Source organism: Nicotiana tomentosiformis, chromosome 1, assembly GCF_000390325.3.
Source record: "Nicotiana tomentosiformis chromosome 1, ASM39032v3, whole genome shotgun sequence".
NCBI lineage: Eukaryota > Viridiplantae > Streptophyta > Magnoliopsida > Solanales > Solanaceae > Nicotiana > Nicotiana tomentosiformis.
In genome coordinates, this window is record NC_090812.1 from 131,624,680 (window position 1) to 131,651,005 (window position 26,326).

A 26,326-nucleotide genomic window follows, 5' to 3' on the forward strand; every position below is an offset into this window, starting at 1 on the left:
AGTGTGTCATGGTCAACTTTACCATAACAGAATGGAACAGGCTTTCAATAAGAAGGTAACACCAAGGCAGTTCTCATCGGGGCAACTAGTTCTGAAGCGAATCTTCCCACATTTGGATGAGGCAAAGGGTAAATTCTCACCAAACTGGCAGGGTATGTACATGGTTCATCGAATGTTGATAGGAGGAGATCTCATGCCAGCAGAAATGGACGGAAAGATATGTCCAAAGCCCATCAATTCAAATGTTGTCAAAAAATATTATGTCTAAAATGTATTCACACTTTGTTCTTGATGTAATATGAACTACGCTTGAGCTGATTCCCATGTAAGAGGATACGTAGGTAGCCCTATGGGTTCGATTACATTATAATAAAGTCCATTTCCCTCTGTGGTCAAGAATTGGGGAAAACTTTGAGTTTCATCAGATCCAATATTGTCGCACCAAGAGTCGCCAGAAGAGTATTATCAGGAAGTACATCAGATTCAATTCGTCAGAGCTGGGGCAGAATTCAAATTTTGAGGGAGTCCTCACAATTATATACAATATAAGGATGTTGTAATGTCTCAAAGCATGTCACACTTCATGATTCGACATAAAACTATTTTTTATACATTATCACGCATTTTAATAAATGCGTTCTCTCTATTTTGGTAAGTACAAATGATACATATGTTCAAACTCAATTTTTTGTAATAGCCAAATATTACCTAGGCTAGCTTAAGAGCGCGGAAGTACCAAGAGCCAAAAGCAAGGACAAGACACGGAATCAAAAGCAAGAATCAACCTTCCCCTCAACTTACAATTTTTCTTTGAGCACAGGAATATTAGAAATGGCATAGTCAAGGATATCCGCAAAGGATATACAACGATATCACTATCTTCACATTGGCAGATTCTACCAATCCTAAATGTGACGAGCTAAGAATTTCTTTCCTTTCTTGCATTTGTATGATGCTAAGCTTTACTTCCACTATTGCATGAGGCTAAGCAGTGCCTTCATCTGCATCGGGCTAAGCACTGCCCTCACTATCTGCATAGTTTCAAGCATGAACCTCCTGCTTGCGGCCGAACTCTGCCTACGTACATGCATAGGGTTAAACATCGCCCTCGTTATTCGCAACGGGTTTAGAACGACCCTCCTACCTGTATAAATCTAAGGTATAGCCTCCACACTTGCCTAAGGATAAATAACGACCTCACTATTTGTATCATGTTTAGCATGACCCTTCTACTGGTCTAAGGCAAAGCGCTGCCTCGCACCTGTATAGGGCCAGACATTGCCGTCACTATTTGCATAGGGCCGAGCACCGCCCTCCTACTTGTATGAGGCTAAGAATTGCCTCCATATCTACATAGGACTAAGCGTTACCCTGACTGTTGCATCAGGTCAAGCACGACCCTCCTACTTGCATGAGGCTATGCACTGCCTCCACACCTGCATAGGGCTAAGTGTCGCCCTGACTATTGCATCAAGCCAAGAACGACCCTCTTATTCGCATAAGGTCAATTATCGCCCTCACTACCTGCATGAGGCTAAGCTCTGCTTCCTTTATTGCATAGGGTTAAGCATTGCCCCATGTCTTGTGAATAATCAAATATCGCTACATCCTTACATCTCATAGGCTGAAAGATGGCCACATTATCCAAAGACGTCATAGCCCAAAGGCATCATCTTCATAGCCTAAGGACATCATTCCATGGCCGAAGGATCTCGAAGTTGTACATCATTATTCAAAGGCGTCATAGTCCAAAGGCACCATCTTCATGGCCCAAGGACACCATTTTATGGCTTGCGAATCCCTTATATACGCTTCATGGCCCAGGACATTATGGTCTAAGGACGTTATTCTCATCGTTTGAAGACAACTTTCATGGTCCTAAGGGAATTTGTATAATGTTTAAATTATCGCGCTCACAACTATGATATTATTACTACTATGTATGTACATATTTTTTTCATTCGTTGTGTTTTGAGTTTTGCAGGTAACACGGAAGGTAACCGTTCTTCAAATAGGAGCAATTCTCACTCCGGTTTCCATTCAACTTTACATTCCTTTGATATCCCCAAATAACCACCAAACCATAGTCGAGTTTTTCCTTTCCCGTAACCGTTTCCTCAATCACATCGCCTCAAGCATCTGTAACGATCGATTCTACATTATTGTTACACATACTTTCATCTATAAAATCAACCGTTCACGACACCACCCTACTCCAGGGAAATAGTTCTTCAAAGCGTGCAGTCTTTTCATAATAATTCCATAGGCCTCGTTTACCTTTGGATCCATAACTATGCATGGCTTGATTCCCGTAAAATTAGGGATATGTGGGCAGCTCATGAACCAGGGTTCCGCTCCCATATTTTACATCACATCCGGACAAAATTGATCATCATTTTGATTTCTTTATCCGATAATTCTTTCATCATTCTAGGGTAAAGAGGGGCAGCTGTTGATGCTCAATTTTACCTCATGATTCTCCATTTAACCTTTGTGGGTTATTATATTTTTATAATGAATTTTTATATTTTATAAGTGTTATTTATAGGATATTTCCTTGTATTATTACTCCATGACATGTTTAAAATATCAATTTATTACCTTATTACTACTTCATAAGTATGTTTCTTAAATTATTATTATTATAGGAGTTTTATATAAATAATTTTCATTTATATCATAAATATTTTTTTAATTGATTCTAGCAATTTACAACTAATAAATTATTTACTTATTATTTTCATAAAATAATTTATGATTGACCAATTGGAAAACATAGGCACATATATTTTCACATATATTTTTCTAATATTTTATGCATATTTTATGGCATTTGTATACCATTTCCTATAATTGTATTACACTTTAATTTATTTATGCATTATTTGTAGTAATAGCCTTCACTTTCAGAACAATTATATTTATTACACTATTTATGTCAAAATAATATTTTTATATATTTATAATCATAATCTACTATTTTAAAGTATTTAATTTCATAAATGGAATTCTTTGTATATTTGTTAGTTATTTTTACAATTTATTTTAATTTTGTAGGTTTCAAAATTCAGCCCAAAATAGGCTAAAATTCGAACCAAAAAAGTCCAAAACCCTTAGGCCTAACGCCTCTTAGCCCAACCAGATGACCCAGCACATTGACCCGACCAAAATCCGACCTTTAGCAAGTACACCCGACCCAACACCCCTTTTAAATCCCAGCCATTGATCTCAAATAATCAACAACTCACAGCCCCTCCCCCCTCTTAACCCCCCAACCCTAATATCATTTTTCCTCTCACCTGACGCCTCTTATCTCCCTATTTCACGATGAACCCTAGTGGCCACAGAGCCTGCTCGCCCTTCCCCTTTTATTCCCCCACAAATCAAAGATTTTCTTACCTTTTCTAGGTGCTTACCACTCAAATATGTAATATTTGGTACTGCTCTACCTATGGAAGATCTATTTCTATGATTCGAGTCCAAATGGACCCGATTTTAAAGATTCTGCAAAATTCTGGCTATGTATATCAAGGGAGAGGGAATATCTCTCCAATCAGGGCACCTCTCTAGTGATTCATGCTCAATTAGGGCTTGCACCATACCCTAATCCGTCATGAAATTAGTTTGCATGTGGTCTTTTTTCTTATTTTGTGTGATTGATCCTCTTTCTTTATTTGTTCACATGATGCTAGTACTATATAAATCCCCTCCCCTTTCCCCTTAGAGGCAAGCCTTAGTCATTCATCTTTTATCTCTCACTTATACTTGTTGATTCTATTGCTCTATTGTTCTTAGTTTCACTTCTTGTTTAGTTGATTTGTGGCCGGTTAAAAGCCAACGCCAATGGACATCGATTTTTAAACTTTCCCGGCATAAGCACTGCTAGGGATCCCTAGAAGTCCTCGTGAACTCTGATTTGCGGGGATTCAAGGTTCTGGGAACACAATTTGGGACTCTTTTCAATTTCTGCTGCATGTTCTTGTTACCATCTTGATTGGTTAGTAACATTAGCCATTCTATTTTACTCTTGCCTGCTTAGTCGTAGAGTTCGTTGAATGATTTTCCAATCATGTTATCTTCTTAATTAGTCAAAGCTTGCTTGTAGAAAATCTTTGCTACTGGTTCATCTCATGAATTTCAATTACTGATTGTTTACTGTTAGAATTATGATTAGTATGTTTGTTAGTATATTTAGACTTAGCTAATAAATTGGATAAGGATATTTTTTGAATTTGGTGTTTAGCTCATCACTCTTTGGTGACTGTTCTACCATGTCAATAGCTTGTTAGTTGCTATAAAACTAAGAATGTGACCAAAATTGGTTAGGATTGATAGAACCTGGTTTACAGATTCATCTCACCTGTTATTTAACAAGAGACCTCGCATGTACTCATTTAATATGTTGAGTCAGACCTTAAGTTCTCCTAAATATCCTGCTCCTATTTTCTGTAAATCATTAGTAACGCTTGAAATTGGAAGACATTCGTTTATGTGTGTTCATGCTTCAGTTTTGTGGTATCTATAGTTTTTTGAGACCTGCCTCCTTGTTAATAGTGAACCTGTGTGTAAACTATAGCCACTTGTTTGGTGCAAATTTTTGTCCATTAAGACATGGTTTTTTTGTTAGAATTAGTGACAAGTGTGATATGGTATAGTACATATTTCCTAGCTTACCACTTGTGTTGTTTGTTCGAAATCCTCTTCCTCGCATCGTGTTGAATGATTAATTACCAAAACATACACTAGCATGTGCATTTAGAAGGTCTGCCTCTAGGGGTGCATGTCTAGTTTAGCCTAGTCCTCTAAAATCATCAAGAGTATTGGTTGGGTGAGTCTTGCCTTTGAGATCAATCGAGTATCACACTCAACATGGCCTTTTCACTGCTGCTGAGTTATGGGTGCAAATTGTGGGCCTTGTCCATTTTTTAAAAATTCTGAAGGCCCATATATACTTGGGTTCACATTGTATTTAGTTACTATATCACTGGACCCGTGGCTAGTGTATATTTTTTTTTTACTTTTATCTCTTTCTCTTGGGCCTGTAATAACAACCCTTATAAAAAATAGTTATGGGAGCTATTGGATGCTGGGGGTCGGGTATTCTATCTTTTAGAAAGCATTCATATAGTATTATATTTATATTAAGGGTAGAAAGCATTAAATTCCTATGTGCTACTTGCCAATAGAAAAAATGTGTATAGGTCTTGAATTCCTACATGCTATTTGTTAATAGAAACCATGCCTATAGGACTCATAGTTTGACGTGTTCGTTTCACTTAGAAACATGATTCTAGGACCTTAGTTAGTATGGATGGAGCACTGCCTAGATAACTTGCCTATAGGGTCCAATAATCTAATAACACCACCTAGTTAACATGCCTATAGGGTCTAGTCTATGTTAATTTGCTCGTTTATTTAACACCACCTGGCTACTTCTTTATTTTCAAATATTAACTGGTTTGTGTTCATTAACTCTTAAATCGTGGAAATCCTGCCTATAGGATTAAAATAAAAAATTCTGCCTTAGTACTCCTTGCTATAACACTCATATAGATATCATGCCTATGGGATTAACAATGCCACCTAGGCAGTTTACACTATCCATCACGCACTCATAATTGTCATCTAGAACTTTCGTCTCAGGCACAAATAAGCTAATCTAATGGTACAAGTTAATTTAGAAAATATGTCTAGTATACCATCACGTTAAGAAATCATGCTCATAGGATGTATCCTATTTCTCCAATCTAATATATCGACGGCTTAATTCTGCCACCTCTTTAAAATCAGTTTCTAATTAGTAACAGTCCTCGCACGCATCTATGGGTATGTATGGGAGGTAAATGTGAACCATTTACATGCTAATTGTATTCTTTGAAGTCCTATTTACTTCGCTTGTTTGGCGCTTAGTTTTTAATTTTAAGAAACCTTAGGTTGAGTATATAACCATCCCCATAGCTGTCTAACACCTCTTGGACTATAGAAATGGGACGGGTAGGCACACATGTACCGATTTAGAATTGAATTAGTACACTTTAGATAAACAATATAAAGATAGTCATCGGGTAGCTGGATAATATGAGCAACCATTGCACCTAAGGTTGCGAAGAATTATTTATGTTGCACGGTGTGATCCTTTAGGCTTAAAAAATTAAGGACCCCCCATTATGTCTAATTATTCATGTGCGCTCTATCCAGTTTAGTGAGTACCATTTAGAATTTGTTTAAGTAGCTCTAAGGTTTGAACATCTTTGTAATCAAAAGTTTTTGTAAATTAATACTAGTCAATTGATGAATCTTTCTGTTATTCCATTTTAAGTTCAGTCTCTGTATTATTTTTATTATAGCTTCGAATATCCTTTAAGTTGGACTACATCCGGTCATTTTGATCCACTTAGAATAATTAGTAGCGTATTTAATCACCTACATATTTATTTAGCTTAATAATGAACTAATTTGTATGCCCACTTAGGATAATTTAGTTAATAACTTAATATTCCCACATAGCTTAAAATTCGGTCGGGAACTATAGTTGTGGACCTCGAAGAGTACCTAACGCCTTCTATTCGAGGTAATTTTAGTCCTTACCCGATCATTGGTAATGTGGACTAGTTAAAACAGAGTTATTCTAAAATAGGTGCCCTAACACACCTTAAAAAATAGTTAGATGGTGACTCTTCTATTTTAATACCCTTTAAAATAGTTGTCATACGTCGAAACCCGCTTTCTAAGAAAATGGGGTGTGACACACGCGATCGCAAAAGTTCATCAGGCAACCATATGTGAATGCGAAGCTCACACGCAATCACGATGAACTAACATCCTCCTGCCACAGCCTTATATGGGATCACATTTCCTTTCTCTGGATCGCGATATACCACATGACTACACTACGTGTTCATGAACCTCTTCCCCCGATCGCGTATCACCAAACTTGCCGCCTCTACCTTCCTTCTTTGCAATTGCGATACACCCTCCCCCTCCCCCCGTGATTCACTGTAACACACCACAAGAATAGCAAAATCCAACTTGGTCTCAAATGGTATGAAACTCATCCGAGCCCCTCGGGACCTAGTCCAATCATCCTAAAAAGTTCATTTACCTTATTCAAACATGTCCAAAGTCTCAAAACATGAATAACAACATCAAAACTAAGAAACACGCATCAAACCAAAAATCTTCAAACTTTTACAAATTCAAAATTTCAACCTTTGACTAGAAGCACCAAATCAACCCTGAGCGACCCGAGGCCCGAACCAAACATACGTACAAGTCCCAAAAAACCATACAAACCTATTGGAACTTTTCCATCACCAATCCGGAGTCGTTTATACAAAAGTCAAATCCCAGTCAACTCTTCCAACTTAATGCTTTCAAATAAAGAATTACTCTTCCAAACTACCCCTGAACCTCTCGGAATTCAAAACCAACCATACTCGTAAGTCATAATATGTTATATGAAGTTGTTAAAGGTCTCAAATCACATAAAGGAATGCTAGAACTCAAATCGACCGGTCGGATCGTCACATTCTCCCCACTTAAATATATGTTCATTCTTAAATGTGACAAGAGTCATCCAAAGCAGTCATATAAATGCATAAACTCATCATACACATACCCTTGGATGATGTCACATCACCTCAATCCATATACGCCCATTAAGTTCTTTCTACTTCCAACTTTTTGATCTTCCCATTCATTCCTTGTGTGCCCTTCTTCCCTCAATTCTTCCCATTCTACCAAACATAATCCTAAGTAAATATTCTTTATTCAACCTTTGGCCCATAAGCCCTTGAACAAAATTTTAATATTCGGCACTCCCTCTAAGATTTGGTTCTTGTATATATAAACTTTATCAATCTCAACAATTTTTATTAAGCCATAAAATGTACTTCTAAGATGTAACCACGCGATGTACCTCATAACTCGTATAACCATAGCAATATCTTCTTATTGCAATTACCACTTATAGCCACACACGGTACCGAAAAAATACCTCATCTCAAATAAATCGTTGTTCTAATCCTTCAAAACACTGTTAATGATGAACAAAACCTGTAGAAACTCAAGATCACCCATCACATCAATAAGTCATGGATTTCCTCTCGTCCGGTAAGAACCATTGCATGTTCTAGGATTCCTAAAGGCATTCGCTTCCAAATATACCCTTATCCAAATTCGATCATGCTAATTTCATATCCATAAACTTCGTCTCACGTAGCACAAGCTATTCAACAAACAAGTTATGCCAAATTTGACATGAAACCTCAATCGTCATGGTTTGAACCATATCAGCAATAACTCAAATATAATAAGTCTGCAAAAAAATAACTTTATAGGAAAATTAGGCCTGTCGTAAAATACACATCATCAATCGTCATACTAGTAGACACCTAAGCTGATTCCACATACTTCTGAAGTAGTAATAAGCCTCCTACCAGCCAATAGAGACCCATCCTAACTTCCACTCATAGACATTCCATAAACCTCTAACTCACCGGCCTCAACTACAAATATACACAGGCTACTACACCACTCTTGATCATCTACAACCTCATGAAACCCAATGCATCGAATATACAAATCCTCGAGCCTCTAAAGGCCTCTCTTAACTTTTCCATTATCCCAATACACACAAAAATAATTCCAATAACCTCTTAAACCATGCTCCTTAACCCAAGATCTCTGAGAAACATATATCACCACATCTATACAGATCATAACACACCAAATACCATAAACCAGAAGCTTTAACAAGCACAAATCTTCTCAAGTGAAATGACCCAACCGGTCATTTTACTTTTCAAATTTTTCTTGCTTTATTTAAGACTCCCCGTATGTGCTTTTCTTATTTTATAACTTGTGGGGATGGTTGGTTAGATTTTGGAAGGATTCAGGTTGAATTTGGAAACTTTGTTCCATAATAGTGGCCTAAGATGGCCAAGTTTGATTTCTAAGTTTGACTTGAGTCAACACTTTGAGTAAACAGCTTCAGAATTGGGATTTAAAAGTTTCAATAGGATCGTATGGTAATTTTGGACTTGGGCGTATGTTCGGATCGAGTTTCGGGTGGATCAGGAGCGTTTCAGCACTTATTGTTGGAAGTTGGCATCTTGAAGGCTTTAGAGTTTTCTAAGTTTGATTTGAAGTAGACATTAGTGTTATCGGATCACTTTTGGCATTTTGAGTCTGGGAGTAGGTTTGTGTCATATCGGAATTGTGTGTGAAATTTGGCATCATTATGTGTTGTCTAAGTACGATTTGTCGTGTTCGAAGCTAGTTGAAAGAAATTTAAAGTTTAGAAGTTGATTAATTTGGTTTTGAGGTGCGATTCTTGGTTTTGATATTATTTTATATATTTTGAGACTTCGAGTAGGACCTTAGGATTTTTATGAACTTATTGGTATACTTGAACGGGGTCCCAGGTTGCTCGGGTGAGTTTCGGACCACCCGAAGCAAGGTTGAAGTTGGCAGATTTTGCTGGTGTCTAGTGTGAATCGTGATCGCAGAGATGGTCACGCAATCGCAGATAGTTGTGTGGGACTAAGTGAATTTGTTCTATGCGATCTCGGAAAAGGCATTGCAATCGCGGAAGGTGGCTTGGCAATGCTTCGAGTTTGCGAGGATAAAGACGGAAACGCGATGAGTTAATGGTCTTCGAGATCGCGTGGAGGCAGTCGCGATCGCATAGGAGAAATTTCTTGGGCAGGCAGGTGAAAGTCATCATGGTCAGTAGTGGGACCACGAATGCGGAGGGCTGGGGACTATGTGTATCTCGAACGTGACCTGGGCATCATGATCGCGATGAAGGTTTTCTAGGCAGAAGGCAGATTGTTCTTCGCGATCGGGAGGCATTTTCCGCGATCGCTATTAAGAACCCCCTAGGCAGAATGTGATTGTAATACGGGATTTAGGCTCATTCTCCTCATTTTTCACTTGGCTTGGTCAATTTGAAAAATCTTTGGAGGGGGTTTTCATCAAGCATCATGAGGTACGTGATTTCTACCAATTATAGGTTAAATACATGGATTAGGTGAGGATTTTAACATGGGAATTTGTAGATTTTGGGGGGTTTGGTTGAAAAACCTATAATTTGGTAAAAATAGGTATTTGAACACTAAATTAAATATGGATAGGGGTAAAAACTATTTAATTGAGTTTGTAATTCCATGGATAACATTTATCTTCGAACATTTCTGAAATCCAGGCACGTGGGTCAGGGGTTGACTTTTGTTGAATTTTTGAGTGCTGTGGAGTTTTGAATATAATAATTGAATTATGAGATTTTGAATATATATTGATTGGTTTGTATGCCCTTTTACTAGTTTTGGATTGCTCGGCATCGATTTGAGGTGACTAGTGAGGTTTGGGAGCCGAGTAGTAGGCTTGGAAGCAAGGTAAGTCTCTTGCATAATCTTATAAGAGGAAATTAACCCCGTAAGTATTTAACTGTTGTGTGCTACTTGTTGTGGATGCTACGTACATACGAGGTAACAAGAGTCCGTGTGCAGCTAGATTCATGTTTATGTCAGGGTAGACTTAGACCTACACCGTACCTAAACTGTATTATTTGAATTAAACTTGTTTGTTTGATTACTTGAACTTATAACTGGACTGAGACTAGAATTTATGTATTGACCGAGCCTCTTACTTTGAATTTTGTGGGATATTTGATGATCGGTAGTTCCATGTCTTCTCGAATCGCACGTATCTTTGTGGGTGAGAGACTTTCATTATTCTTTTAGGATTAGGTTATTTGCCTCGGCAGTATTGTGAATTATTATTATGGGGTCTGGCCGTTCGCCTCGGCAGTATTGTGAATTATACTTATGGGATCAGGTCGTTCACATCAGCAGTATTATAAATTATTCTTATGGGATTGGGCCATTCTCCTCGGTGGTATTATGTAAAACTATTATTTTGGGATCGGGTCGATCGCCTCAGCAGACTCGTGTGTAATACTCTACAGGGAGTCAGTGTGCATATGAGTTTTTCTGACTTGAGATTTGGTATCGTATTTGATATTGGTTGACCTTGTCCCTTCAGGGTAGTTTATGGTATTGAATTATTTTATAATTATTCTTTCTTAAGAATCATATTACTATATCTATCTGTCTTGCTACTACTTGTTGTGTTTCATAGTTGTCTACTTTATGTACATTGTTATTGGACCACTAGTAAGTGTCGATGTCGACCATTCATTACTACTTCTTCGAGGTTAGACTAGTTACTTATGGGGTACACGTTAATTTATGTACCCATACTACACTTATGTGCTAATTGTGTAGGTACTGAGACAGGTACTTTAAGTGGTCACTCGAGCGCGTAGCCGCATTTGCTGGAAACCTTGTGGTGAGCGGCTTTCCATAATTTGACCCGCTGCACCCAGAGTCTCCTTCCCCCTATATTTATTTTATTCTTTCTATTTTTGTTCCCGACAGTAGATATAATGGTTTTGTATAATCTACCAGATGCTCATGTACTTAGTGACACTGGGTTTTGGGAATTTCTAGTAGATGATTATGGTTGTACTTAATATTATCATCATTCAGCTTTATGTTTATTTTGTACTGGTGATTTATTAAGAATGAAAATATTTTAACATGTTTTCCAGACTTAATTCCCCCCCCCCCCGCCCCCATAAAATTCTTGATTTTAAAGGTTTTATTAACGGATAATTGTGTTGGTGGTTCACCGTTCATTTTCCCAACGACAGTGTTGGGCGCCATCATGGCCTACGATGGGAATTGGATCGTGACAGCTTGGTATTAGAGTACTAGGTTCACATATGTTTCACGATTCATGAGCAAACTTAGTAGAGTCTTGCAGATCGGTATGAAGACATCTGTACTTATCTTCGAGAGGCTATAGGGTGTTAGGAATTTTCTCTTTTTTGGTGTGCTAAGTATCTTTCTCTTATTCTTTCACAAATGGTGAGAACGCGCACAAATGCATTACCCGGCGATGGAGGGGCTTCTCCTCAATTGTCAGAGGTAGAGGCAGAGGCTGAGGGAAGCCCATATCTCTTGTCAGAGGATGAGGGCGTCCTAGAGTTGCCCCAATAGTACCACTGGTATATTTGGTTGAGGATAATATTATTGAGGAGCAGGATGAGGTACCTGCAGTTGAGATTTTAGGAGATCATGCATCGTATGTTGCGATTTATGGATTCAATGACTCAGGCCAGACTATTTCCAGCTGACCCGACCATATCTCAGGAGGTAGGGGAGCACAGACCCCTACCGCTCATGCGTCAGGGCATGCTGCTGCTTTTTATCGGACCCCAGGTACACAACCTGCGGGCGGGGTTCAGCCGGTTGCAGCATTTAGAGCAGAGGTCAGACCGGCCACGACCATTGAGGAGACAAAATGGCTGGATAGATTTACTAGACTTCATCCTCCCGTCTTTGGATGTGAGAAGTCAAAGGACCCACATGATTTCATTGACTATTGCAAGGAGAGGCTAATTTTAGATAGAGGGGAAGGCCCATAGATGGTGGCAGTCTTATCTCCATAGCAGGCAAACAGGTTCACCTCCCTTCACTTGGGATCCATTCACACACCTCTTCTTGGATAAGTATATTCCACCTACTCAGAGGGAGGAGTTACGGGGTTAGATTGAGCAGCTCTGGCAGGGTTAGATATCTGTGACTGACTATAAGATGAGATTCACTGACTTGTCTTGTCATGCAGCTATCACACTCCCCACAGATGCAGAGAGAGTGGGGAGGTTTATTGCGGGCTTGCATCATGAGATTCAAGTTTCTATGGCCTGAGAGGCAGAGATGGGGACTCTGTACTTCCAAGTAGTAGAGATAGCTCGGAGGATCAAGCATATATATAACAAGAGCAGAGAGTTCATGTCGAGGGATATGCGGCCTCAGCATTTTGGTGGATTCAATGGAACCCCATCTGGTAGCAGAGTTCAGTTCATGAAGGACCATCCTAGCAGGCCCATGCATACAACACCACAGCCTATCGGGGTGCTCATCCTACCACAATGGCCGAGATCAGGAGTTTCTTGGGGCTAGCAAGTTATTATCGCCGGTTTGTGGATGCCTTCTCATCTATTGCACCTCCTTTGACTAGATTGACCCAGAAGGTTGCTTAGTTCAGATGGTCGGGTGATTAAAAGGTGAGCTTTCAGAAGCTCAAGATCGCATTGACTACAGCACTAGTGTTGGTTGTTCCCTCTGGTTCAGGGATGTATATTGTGTATTGCGATGCTTTACCCGTTATATTAGGTTGTGTATTGATGCAGGAGGGCGAGTTATTGCACATGCTTCATATTAGTTGAAGCCCCGGGATAAGAATTACCATGTGCACGATTTGGAGTTGGCTGCAATAGTTCGTGCTCCCAAGATCTGGAGGCATTATCTTTATAGAGTGTCGTGTGAGGTGTACACCGATCACCATAGTTACAGCATCTATTTAAGCAGAGGGAGCTTAATTTGAGGTAGCATAGTGTCTTGAGTTACTAAAGGACTATGATATTACCATCATTTATCATCTGAGCAAGGCGAATGTGGTCGCGGATGCCTTGAGAAGAAAGATCGAGAGTTGGGTAGTTTGGCATTCATTTCAGCAGAGGAGAGGCCATTGTCTTTGGACATTTAGTCTTTAGCTAACCGACTTGTGAGCTTGGATATTTATGAACCCTACTGAGTTCTTGCATGTGTTGTGGCTCGATCTTCTTTATTCGAGAGAATTAAGGCTCGTCATTTTGATGATTTGCACTTGCTGGTTCTTGGAGAGACGGTACTATGAAGTGATTCCAAGGAGGTTACTATCAGGGATGATGGTGTTATGCGAATCCAGGGTCACTTAGGTGTTCCTAATGTTTGGTCTGAGGGAGACGATTCTAGAGGAGGCACACAGTTCGCGTTATTCCATTCGTCCAGGTGCCACGAAGATGCATCGTGACCTGAGGCAGCATTACTGGTGGCGGCGGATGAAGAAGGACACAGTTGAGTATGTGCCGAGATGTTTGAATTGCCAGCAGGTTAAGTACGAACACTAGAGGCCAGGTGGATTACTTCAGCAGATGGTTATACCAAAGTGGAAGTGAGAGCGCATCACCATGGATTTCATGGTTGGTTTGCCATAGACGTTGAGGAAATTTGATATTGTTTGGGTCATATTCGACATACTGACCAGGTCTGTACACTTTATTTCGATGATGACTACATATAGTTCAGAGAGGTTGGCCCAAATTTATATCCAGGAGATCGTCTGGTTGCATGGCATGCCTATTTCCATTATTTCAAATCGAGGCACTCAGTTCACTTCGCATTTCTAGAGAGTAGTAAAGAGTGAGTTGGGTACCCGGGTAGAGCTCAGCATAGCCTTTCATCTGTAGATCGATGGACAGTCGGAGCGGACAATTCAAATTCTGAAGAATATGCTCAGAGCATGAAATATTGACTTAGGAGGGTAGTGGGATCGATCCTTGCCGTTGGCCGAGTTTGATTATAACAACATCTATCAGTCATGTATCGAGATGGCTCCATTTGAGCCCGATGAAGCCAGATTATATGGTATTGATTTGGTGAAGGATGACTTGGATAAGGTAAAGTTGATTCAGGAGCAGGTTCACACAGCACAATCCAGGAAGAAGAGTTATGTGGATCAGAAAGTGTGTGATTTGTCATTTATGGTGGGTGAGAAGGTACTTTTGAAAGTCTCGTTGAAGAAGGGTATCATGAGGTTTGGAAATCGGGGCAAATTTAGTCCGAGGTTCATCGGTTCATTCGAGGTTTTGGAGCGAGTTAGTGAGGTTGCATACAGGATTTCTTTGCCTCCTAGTCTATCAAGAGTTCATCCGATATTCCACGTCTCTATGCTCTGTAGGTACCATGCCAACAGGTCCCATGTATTGGATTACAACACAATTCAGCTAGATGGGAGTTGTGGTTATGAGGAAGAGCTAGTTACCATTGTCGACATGAAGGTTCGCAAGTTGAGGTCTAAGATTGTAGCGTGAAGGTCCAGTGGAGGGGTCAATCAGTCGAGGAGGCCACTTGGGAGACTAATGAGGACATGCGGAGCAGATATCCACACTTATTCGGCACTTCAGGTGTGATTCTAAACTTGTTCCAGGACAAACGTTTGTTTAAGAGGTGGAGAATGTAACACCACGACCGGTCGTTTATCTTTCTAGATCCTTGTTCCCCTATTTAAGACTCCCTGTATGTGTTTTTCATGTTATATGACTTGCGGGGATGGTTGGATGGATTTCGAAGGGTTCGGGTAGAATTGGGAACACTTAGTTCAAAATAGTGGCCTAAGGTGGATAAGTTTTACTTGAGTCAACACTTTGAGTAAATGACCTCGGAATCAGTATTTTAAGGTTCCAATAGGTTCATATGGTAATTTTGGTCTTGGTCATATGTTGGGATCGATATTTAGGTGGATAATGAGCGTTTTGGTGCTTATTGTTGGAAGTTGGCATATTGAAGGTTTTATAGTTTTCTAAGTTTGATTTGAAGTAGACTTTGGTCTTATAGTATCCTGTTCGGCATTACGGACCTATGAGTAGGTTCATTTTGTCATATCGGACTTGTGTGTGAAATCTGGCGTCATTTAGAGTTGTCTATGTATGCTTCGTCGCGTTCGAAGCTAGTTAGAAGAAGTTTGAAGTTTAGTAGTTGATTAATTTGGTTTTGAGGTGCGATTCGTGGATGGACTTGTTGGTATACTTGGATGGGGTCCCGAGTTGCTCGGGGTGAGTTTCGAACCACCGGAGCAAGGTTGAAGTTGGAAGATTTTGCTGGTGTCGGGTGTGAATCGCGATCGCGAATATGGTCACGCGATCACAGAGAGTTGTGCGGGACTGAGGGGAATTTTTTCTATACAATGTCGGAATAAGCATCGCGATCATGGAAGGTGGCTTGGCAGCGCTTCGCGTTCGCAAGGCTATAGACGCGAAGGCGATGGGTTAATGGTTTAGGCCAGGAGGGTAGTTGGTCTTCGCGTAAGAGGAGTTGATGGGGTAGAAAGGCGTAAGCCTTTGCGAACGCGGCAGTGGGACCACGAACGCAGAGGGTTGGGGACTATGTGCATCGCGAACGCAACCTGGGCATCACGATTGCGATGATGGTTTTCTGGGCAGATTGGCATTCGCGATCGCGAGGCATTTTTCGGGATCGCGATTAAGAACCCCTGGGCAAAATGTGATTTTAATATGGGACTTAGGCTCATTTTCCTCATTTTTCACTTGGCTTGGGTTATTTGGGAGCTCTTTGGAGGGGTATTTTCATCAAGCATCATGAGGTAAGTGATTTCTACTAATGATGAGTTAAATACATGGATTAGGTGAGGAATTTAACATGGAAATGTGTTGAATTTGGGGTTATTGTTGAAAAAACTAGAATGTGGTAAAAAATAGATTTGACCACTAAATTGATTATGGAACGGGGTATAAATTATATATTTGAGTTCGTAATGCCATGGGTAACATTATCTTCGAAAATTTCCGGAATCAGGGCACGTTAGCCCGAGGTTGACTTTTATTGACTTTCTGAGTGAGTTTGGGAATCGACTTTAATAGTTAAATTATGAGCTTTCGAGAATATATTGATTGTTTTGTACGTCGTTTGACTAGTTTTGGGTTGCTCGGCATCGATTTGAGGTGACTAGTGAGGTTTGGGAGTCGAGTAATGGTCTTGGAAGCAAGGTAAGTCTCTTTCCTAATCTTGTAAGAGGAAATTAACCCCGGGGGTATTTTAATTTTTGGGTGCTATTTGTTATGGGTGCTACGTACGTATGAGGTGACAAGAGTCCGTGCGTAGCTAGATTCTTGTTTATGTCCAGGTTGACTTAGACCTACACCATGCCTTAACTGTATTATTTGAATTAAACTTGTTTGTTTGATTACTTGAACTTATAACTGGGATGAGACCAGGATTTATGTATTGACCGAGCCTCTTACTTCATATTTTGTGGGATATTTGATGATCGGTAGTTCTGTATCTTCTCGACTCGCATGTATCTTCGTGGATGATAGAGATTCATTAATCTTTTGGGAATGGGCCATTCGCCTTGGCAGTATTGTGAATTACTCTTATGGGATCGGACCGTTTGCCTCGACAATATTGTGAATTATTCTTATGGGATCGGTCTGTTCACCTTGGCAGTATTGTGTAAAACTATTCTTTTGGGATCGGGTCGATCGCCTCAGCAGACTCGTGTGTAATACTTGATAGGGAGTCAGCGTGCATATGAGTTTTCCTGACTTGAGATTTGGTATCGTATTTGATATTAGTTGACCTTGTCCCTTCAGGGCAGTTTATGGTATTTAATGATTTCGTAATTATTCTTGCTTAAGAATCATATTATTGATATCTATCTGTCTTGCTACTACTCATTGTGTTTCACACATGTCTACTTTATTTACATTGTTATTGGGCCACTAGTAAGTGTCGATATCGACCCTTGTCACTACTTCTTCGAGGTTAGACTAGTTACTTACTGGGTACGCGTTGATTTATGTACTCATACTACAGCTCCTCACTAATTGTGCAGAAACTGAGACAGGTACTTTATGTGGTCACCCGGGCACGTAGCCGCATTTGCTAGAAACCTTGTGTTGAGTTGCTTTCCATGCTTTGACCCGCAGCACCAAGAGTCTCCTTCCCCCTATGTTTATTTTATTCTATCTGATTTTATTCCAGACAGTAGATATAGCAGTTTTGTATAATCTACTAGATACTCATGTACTTTGTGACACCATGTTTTTGGGATTTCTAGTAGATTATTATAGTTGTACTTAATATTATCATCATTATGCTTTATGTTTATTTCGTACCGGTGATTTAGTAAGAATGAAAATATTTTAACATGATTTCTAGACTTATTTCCACTCCGTCAATGAAATTCTTGATTTTAAAGGTTTTATGAATGGATAATTGTGTTGGTGGTGAACTGTTGGCTTGCCTAACAGCAGCGTTGAGTGCCATCATGGCCTATGGTGGGAATTAGGTCGTGACATCAAGTCACCCACCACAGACATACATATGATCAACTATTTAACTACTAACACATTTCCATTGTACACAACTCCTAGAGATAGTTTCACCTCTCAAAATCCAATCTTTATACCTCAAAAGTGCAAGATTCCTTATCCTAGTGAACATGCCTACTCAAACACAACTTTGAAGTCGCACCTGCGAGCATCTCGAATGTGTATTTCATCAGTTCTTCCATGTCAGATAACTAAAATCTAATTCAATGACTGACTATCATACAAAGGTCATAGTGCTTAGTCGAATTATCTATAGACCCTATCTGTATTCATCCTCCACAACACATTCCCTTTTCTTGGTGACACTAAAATCGTCATTACTATGCTTCTTAAACAACTCAAATCATTTTCTCTAACTCTAATCCCAATCCTTTTGCCAGAAGACGAACCGCGGCTTTGCGAAGCAACCCATACCTCACAGTACTCAACACACCCTCCCCCCATGCCACATCTAAGTACAAGCATCCCATTATCTACTCCAAGTCAAAAGTAGGATAGACCTCAAGCTCTTAAAATCCCACTTACACATAATCAAGCCACTGGAACTGAATCTCTCCAAGTCAACCAAGTCACGCAGATTGCCAAACCCAAAAGTCCTACCACAAAAGTGCTTGTAATGTCCCATCATACCAAAGAAACTGATCATTTCTGTTACCATGCTGGTCCAAGCCACTGCAATGCTAACCCAACTTCTTCAAATTACTCTTGGCTTGACTTCAAGGCATAACTTTTCTTTCCTAATACAGTGTGTTCTTTGACCAAAACTCATCCCAAGTAACCCCGACGTGAAATTATGTCATTCTAAGATCCGTAAGCCACTTTATTCCCTTTCATGCATCCAAACTACCTCAAATAAGAATGATAAAGAAGTACTCCTAGCCTCTGCCATAACCCAATACAAATCTCAAATTCCTAACCACACGAAGGATCCAGTAAAACCTTAAGTATCATATCTTGTAACTTGAACCCACTAGAACCATTCTCAAGAGTCATGTGCTCTGCTTCACTCCCTGATGCATAGCCAATATGCACTGAATGACTTATGCTCCTTTAGCACATAAATACTCTAAGAAGCAGCCTCATCCTTAGGAAACCGAGTAAATCATTTCCCCTTGCACACTACATCCATAATGAATAGCAAACATGAGTCATCCCACAATCTCCATATATATCAATAAAGTATAGTACATCATACATCCAGCAAATTCCTTTCCCAAATCATCCTCAATGTTACCCTTCTCAAACTATAGCTAATACACAAGCATAATCCTGGTCCAGGAACTACAGTAAAATGTGTCCATATGCCCGTTCGTCGATGGTAGACTCCTCCACTTGGCTTGAAGCCATAATCACATCATTCTATGATCCATAATAACTTTTTCCTCCTTATGTCACACCCCGACCTGGGGAGAGTGACCGGCGCATAACCTAGATATCCCAGTCAAGCAAGCCTACCCGATGTCTTCTACCCGACCTTGCCCATGAATAAAGTGAAGATGTTTACTATTAGTTAGACAATAATAGGATTTCATGATTAACACCAATTTCATTACCATTAATTACATCCTATACAATTCCCAAAAACACATTACACATTCATAGTTTAGAAGTGGAAACTTGTGATACAAATAAAACATTTCTAGTTAAACTTTCCAAAACCAAGATATAACCCACACTATGTCTAGGGAGACTCTAATAGATACAAAAGAGTAATATGATGGTGCTGGCAACAAGGCCCCGGCTATACCTCAAAACGCTATACATAAGGAAAGAAAGATACAAGACCCCAATATGAAGTGGGGCTCACCAAGTCAGCAGAGAAAAGGGTGTACCACTATCACTAGTCGATGTCGCCTATTGTGGAACCACCTGCATCCATTAAAGATGCAGCGCCCCCAGCAAAAGGAACGTTAGTACATATGGAATAGTACTAGTATGTAAGACTAAACACTCTCTCGAAGAGTCGAGTAACAGTACAAAGAGAAACAACATAGGATCAAGGAGAGCCTCAAACAATATAAAAGCATCAAGTCAAGAGAAAGACAAGTTCTCAAGTAAACATCAATATTTTCAAGTTGGGAGATCTTTAGTACCGATACACCACTGTGTTTTTAGCAGGGAGTCCGATCACGGCCCGATAGGCTAAGCCATCTCACCCAAAGACATCCAATCACAACACTACCATGTCCGCGGCATGGCATCCGATCTTAGCCCGATCGGCTAAGCCATCTCACCACAATGCCGTGTGGATCGACATCACTTTTTGCTAGCAAATATCTCATCCCAATTAAATGAAATAATCTCAACACATCAGCCTCATCCTATTTAAGGGTAATAATCTCAACACATCAATACGGATATTTTACCCCTCAATCACTCCTACACTGGCACGTGTAGTTTCGGGGTTAGGTTATTTCAACCTACCCTTCCTCAGTGACTAAACAATACTCCTAAAACATTTATTATATAAAGGAGTTACAGTTCATTTCATAGTCTTTGACACATCTTCTTCATTTCATTGGCACTATTGGACACAAGTATAATTCTCATTCGTGGCACGATGGCCACATTTTATATCTTATATTCACTTCTTTCCTTTCAAGCTTCATAATATGCTATCAACAATAAGAGAATTTGAAGTCAAGACTTTAAGTATATATATGAGCAATAAGAGTCTTGAGAATATTGAGATTTTCTTCCACAATTAGGCATAATAACTTGCAATTTGAACATGATTTTAAATCACAACACCTTTGATACATTGATCATACTTGGATACATTCTCGAAGGAGATTATGTTATGATAGGAGCAATTGTCACACATTTTGAGTGTGTAAATATATATATATATATATATATATACACACACACACTTCAACATAATGCTTAATTGGAATGATCAAATATGTTAGGAATGATTCGAAACATAGGAATTAGGAACTTGGGCCAATCACACTTGAATCTTATGAGAACATCATGGAATTCGACTCTACAAGAGAAGTTTAGCCAACATATCTCGGTTGAGATTTTCTTAATATACTACAACGTTCTGAAACTCCTAGATACTTCAATCTAATTAGAGACATGACAAAATTGAACCATAATTAGGAAGAGATTCATGGGTTCAACCCACTAAGACATTTTATCAAGTACTAAATGTGCAATATGATTTCAAGGTTCTTTTATGGGGGATTTCCTTCACCCCATAACCAATCCAACACCAAGAGTTTACCCATACAAGTTCCATGAACTCCCAACCATCTATATCGTTACATGCATGCACAAAGAACAACTCCCATACCCAAGAACCATACTCCCCATTACCCAACTTCTACCCAAATTCAAAATTGAAAGCTAGGGCTAGAACCTTACCTCTTTAGTAGACAATTTTGCAAGCTTTCCTTGTGAATTATCTAAGTTTTGAGCAAGGAATTGAAGTGTGGAGATGTTAGTGATCTTCCTTCTCTCTCTAGCTCCCTTCCCCTCTCACTAAAATATCAGATTTTTGCCTTCTAAACAAGCCCCAATGACTTTTAATCAAAGTGGGGTCGGGTTATAAAAATAGAAAATGGACCCTCCGAATAACAGGTATGCGGCTCGCGAAGTGGACCACAAAATTGTCCCAGAACCTGGGTTGAAAGTTTATGCGGTCGCATAACACACCGCAAAAGTCTCCCTCTGGAATTTTTTATGTTGAATCTATGACGAATGTGCGGCCCGTGAAATGATTATGTGGTCGCATAATTGACTGCAAAATGAACTTCGAAAATTGCTTTGGTCCTGTTGCATTCTGCGGCCGGTCTGCGGTCCATGAAGTGATTTTACGGTCGCATAGTGGACCGCAGAAGTACCATGTTATACAAAATTATTCTTCCAACTCCCCGACGCACTGTACAACCCAAAATGTCCGTACTCTACAACCCTCAAACACATTAGTCTACCTCAGCACCACGAAACCCCAGGTCCAAGGTCAAATTTTACGGGGCCTTATACCTTAACTATCATGATCTCGTACTTTTACTCAACTGAACTTCTCATAAGCTCATATAACACTAGTTATCACAAATTCAAAATTATCAGCCCAAACATATACTCATCCTTGTGACAGTCGTGCCAACTTTCTCAAATGATCTGAACTCTCATTGTAGTACATACATTCCACTAGATAAAAGGAAACCTCTTCATAGGAGCCTCATAAGAAATCATACAACCTCAAACCTTCTCACAAGAGATACCCATTAGCCTCAACTCGACATCTTTCTATGACCTTACCGTGGTTATAACCACTATGTAATTAATTGATCGTCCCGAGTCAACACTCATCAACAAGATATAAGAATTCACTTTATTCCACAAATGAACAACTGAAAGGTCCATCAACACACTACAACTCAAGACTGTGTTGCATATCAATATGATAATCAAACATCCATATCCTTTTTGAATCTTAAGCATATCTTTCTCGTCACCTACAAACTATCTAAGTGTAGTCCTTTGTCACATAATGCTCATTACATAGCTATCTTGCCGCTCACTGAGCCATCAATCCCACTTGTAGGGACACTATCATACATAAGAGCCCAAAAATCACATACTCACACAACTGAATCTGCCAAGCCAATGTTGCGGTCTAAACCTGGCCTCAAGTCCTTTAGACTAACCTATCTTCACACCACATGAAAACATCTCGCAGCGCATCAATGACATCAAAAGTTATTGGTGCATAACATGTATCTAGTACTCAATATCACATACGAATGAATAAATACAATGAGGGTTTAAGCTTCAAGATGAAACAAAGCACACGGTGAGGAATGAAAGAGTGCGAAGTTTCTTAGATGCCATGTAGCCTCTCAAAGATAAGCATAGACGTCATCATAACGATCTCCAAGACTCTACTAGATATTTGCTCATGACTCGTAGAACCTATAAACCTAGAGCGCTGATACCAACTTATCATGACCCAACTCCCACATAGTCATGATGGCACCTAGCCTAACGTGCTAGGTAAGTCAAACAACATATAACACAACTCGAATCAAAATCATCAATAAATAATAAATATGATTTTGGAAATCAAAACAACTATCTCAAGGACTCGTAGTACAAGTCCTAAACTACCATGAACAAAGTGGTAGCTTGTAAATGGAATGCTAGTACATCTTCAATGCTAGCCTTTGTTATCTATGACAGGTCAACTCCAAATTCTGCAAGGTGCAGAAGTGTAGTATGAGTACAACTTATGTCACGTACTCAATAAGTATCAAGACTAACCTCAATAAAGTAGTAACAAGGTTTAGCCAAAATATATTCACTTTATATAACTTGTGTAGCTCAATAGTATGTATAATAATAGAGGAATATCCATGAAACAACCAACGAGAATAATGGGTATCAAATATAAGGTGCAAAATTTGAGGAGAAAGCTATAAGCATGCTTCTGAATACCCAAAGCTTATTCAATTGCACCAAATCCACATGTTAATACAATTTGTGCCAAGTAGATTTTATCCAAGTACTTCTACAAGATCACAACAAGGACTAGGCATGATAAAGTCTTAACATGTACATCAAACCCAACATTTCCTAAGTGTCAAACAATCCGCTAACAAGTCTTATGCTACGAAATATGTGTAAATGTACATATGTCAATAATATGTATAAAGGTTTCTACACGAGTCTAGGATGACAATTCATGCTCAAGACGCAGTCCTTTACTTAGAATCAGTGCCAATACACACACAATGCTCTCATATGGCCCAAGGTACAGTGGGTGATTATCTAACTCCGGAGGGATAGATCCATATCCAAGTGCTATACGGATAACTCACGTGCTATACAGACAACTCATGTGCAAATAATAGTATCACTAGCACAGACAACTCACGTGCCTTAAATATACTAATATGCACAGACAACTTACGTGCCAATACTCAATATCAATATCACAATAACCGCATAGTAAAAACCACATGCCATAACCATCTCAATTGCACGAACAACTCGTGTGCCACAATCTCAGTCCATATAAGAGGACTATACAGAGATGTATGCATATGAATAGGAGATAAGCATGAATAACGCACACGAACAGAGAAATAACCATGCATGGATGTATGTATGTATACAAGAGATGATCTCTATGCATGATATGTGCCTAAGTGTAACATATGACTACGATCCCAACATGTAATCCATTATCCAAATAAGCATCGAAAGCCTATAATATCTAACACGAATAAGGAAGCACAAGTATTCATACAATGGTTTAAGACTTATCACAAGAATAACATGTGTCTTCATAATGTAATATGTGACTACTGCCAAATCAAGTGTATCAACAAATCTCAAGAATAACCCATCTGGCTCAAATAGGCTGTTATAAGGAAAACTATGATCTCTAGCATGAATAATCAAATAGAGCATAATTTACGAAGAACTCGCATCCATTTAAGGCATGAAGAACCTATAATCTAGCCAAGACATGATATAATCTTGGTTTTCGCATGTAAATGTGTCATCTAATATATACGTCACCCCCAAAACACGTAGCACGTAGAAAATAATTCCATTTTTAGAAAACAATCCCTCGAGTTGAGGTCAAGCAAGATACTTATTATCTGGTTGTTCATCACCAAATCATGTATAAACCTCTTTCTTACTCTCCAATCATGCAAATCCAAGACAACATCATCCAAAGAGGTCAAATAATGCTATAGGAAGCAACCCTAATCAATAAAGCATCAGCCTTTGAAACATTTCCAAAAAGTCAACAAAAGTCTACCCGGTCTTGCATGCCCAAAATCTGAAACCAATACCAAATCTCCTTGACCTATAACTTACTGAGTCTAAATATATAATTAGTTTCCAAATTGGTGCTCAAGACCTCAAATTACACTCACTTAAGTTGTAGATAAAACCCCCAAATTTTACTTTGAATTTTCATGTTTTAGGTGCAGATATCCATAGGGAATCAAGATACATGATCAAAATCAAGTAGAAATTACTTACCCTCAAAATATGGGTGAAATCGATCTCCAAATCCGCCTCTTCCCAATCTTCAAAACTCAAAATAGTGAAAAATGATCAATTCCGAAAATTCTAGACAAAATATACCCTTGATAGCATATTTCCCTTCATGATCACGATTGAGAGCCAAACGATCGTGATTCACAAATGACTCGGGTCAGAATTCCTCACATGCAATCACTGATTGCCCCCACATTATCACATTTCACAATCTCCTCACCTAGTGTAGTACCTCTATGTGAATGCGGACATACACACACGATCATGAAACTTCATTAGCAACCATACACAAATGCGAAGCTCACACGCGCTCACGATGAACCAACATCCTCCTGCCCTAGCCTTCTATGCGATCACACTTATTTTCTGCGATCGCGATATACTACACGGCTACACTTCGCGATCGTGAACATATTCCCATGATCACGTATCACCAGACCTGCTGCCTCCACCTCCCTTCTTCGCGATACCGATACACTGCAACACACCCGAAAAATTGCATATTCCAGCTTGGTAAGAAATGGTCTGAAACTACCCCGAAACGCACATGAACCATTGGGATCCCGTATAATCATTCTAACAAGTTCATATAACTTATTCAGACTTTTCTAAAGTCTCAAAACATAAAAAATAATATCAAAATCAAGAATCGCACATAAAACCAAAAATCTTTGAACTTTAATAAATTCAAATTTTTAACCTTCAACTAGAAGTGCTAAATCAACTCTAAGCCACCCAAGGCATGAACCAAACATACGTACAAGTATGAAACAATCATACGAACCTATTGAAACCTTTCAATAACTAATCAGTAGTCATTTACACAAAATTCAAACCCGGTCAACTCTTCCAACTTAAAGCTTTCAAATTAAGATTTACTTCTCCAAACCACCCTAAACCTCTTGGAAATCAAAATCGTCCATACTCACATGTCATAATATATTATATAAAGCTACTCACAGTCTTAAATCATAGAAAGGAATGATAAAATTAAAAACGGATGGTCGGATCGTTACACTTGAGAATGTAGAACCTACAGAATACTTGGCTAAGCTTGCTAAAAATGATGCAGTGTGATCATAGGTTGCTGGGATCTTAGCGCCAGGCAATTCTCCTCCTTAGGTGGATATTAGGGTGTGTTTTTATCGAAGAAAATTGAACTTTAAAGCAAAAGGGTGGCAGAAATTTGATTGCAGTAGACTTGACATGTGCTAGAATGAAAACCACTTACCATTGAAAAGGGAAATCCTTGTGGCTTCTATAATGGTTAGGTAC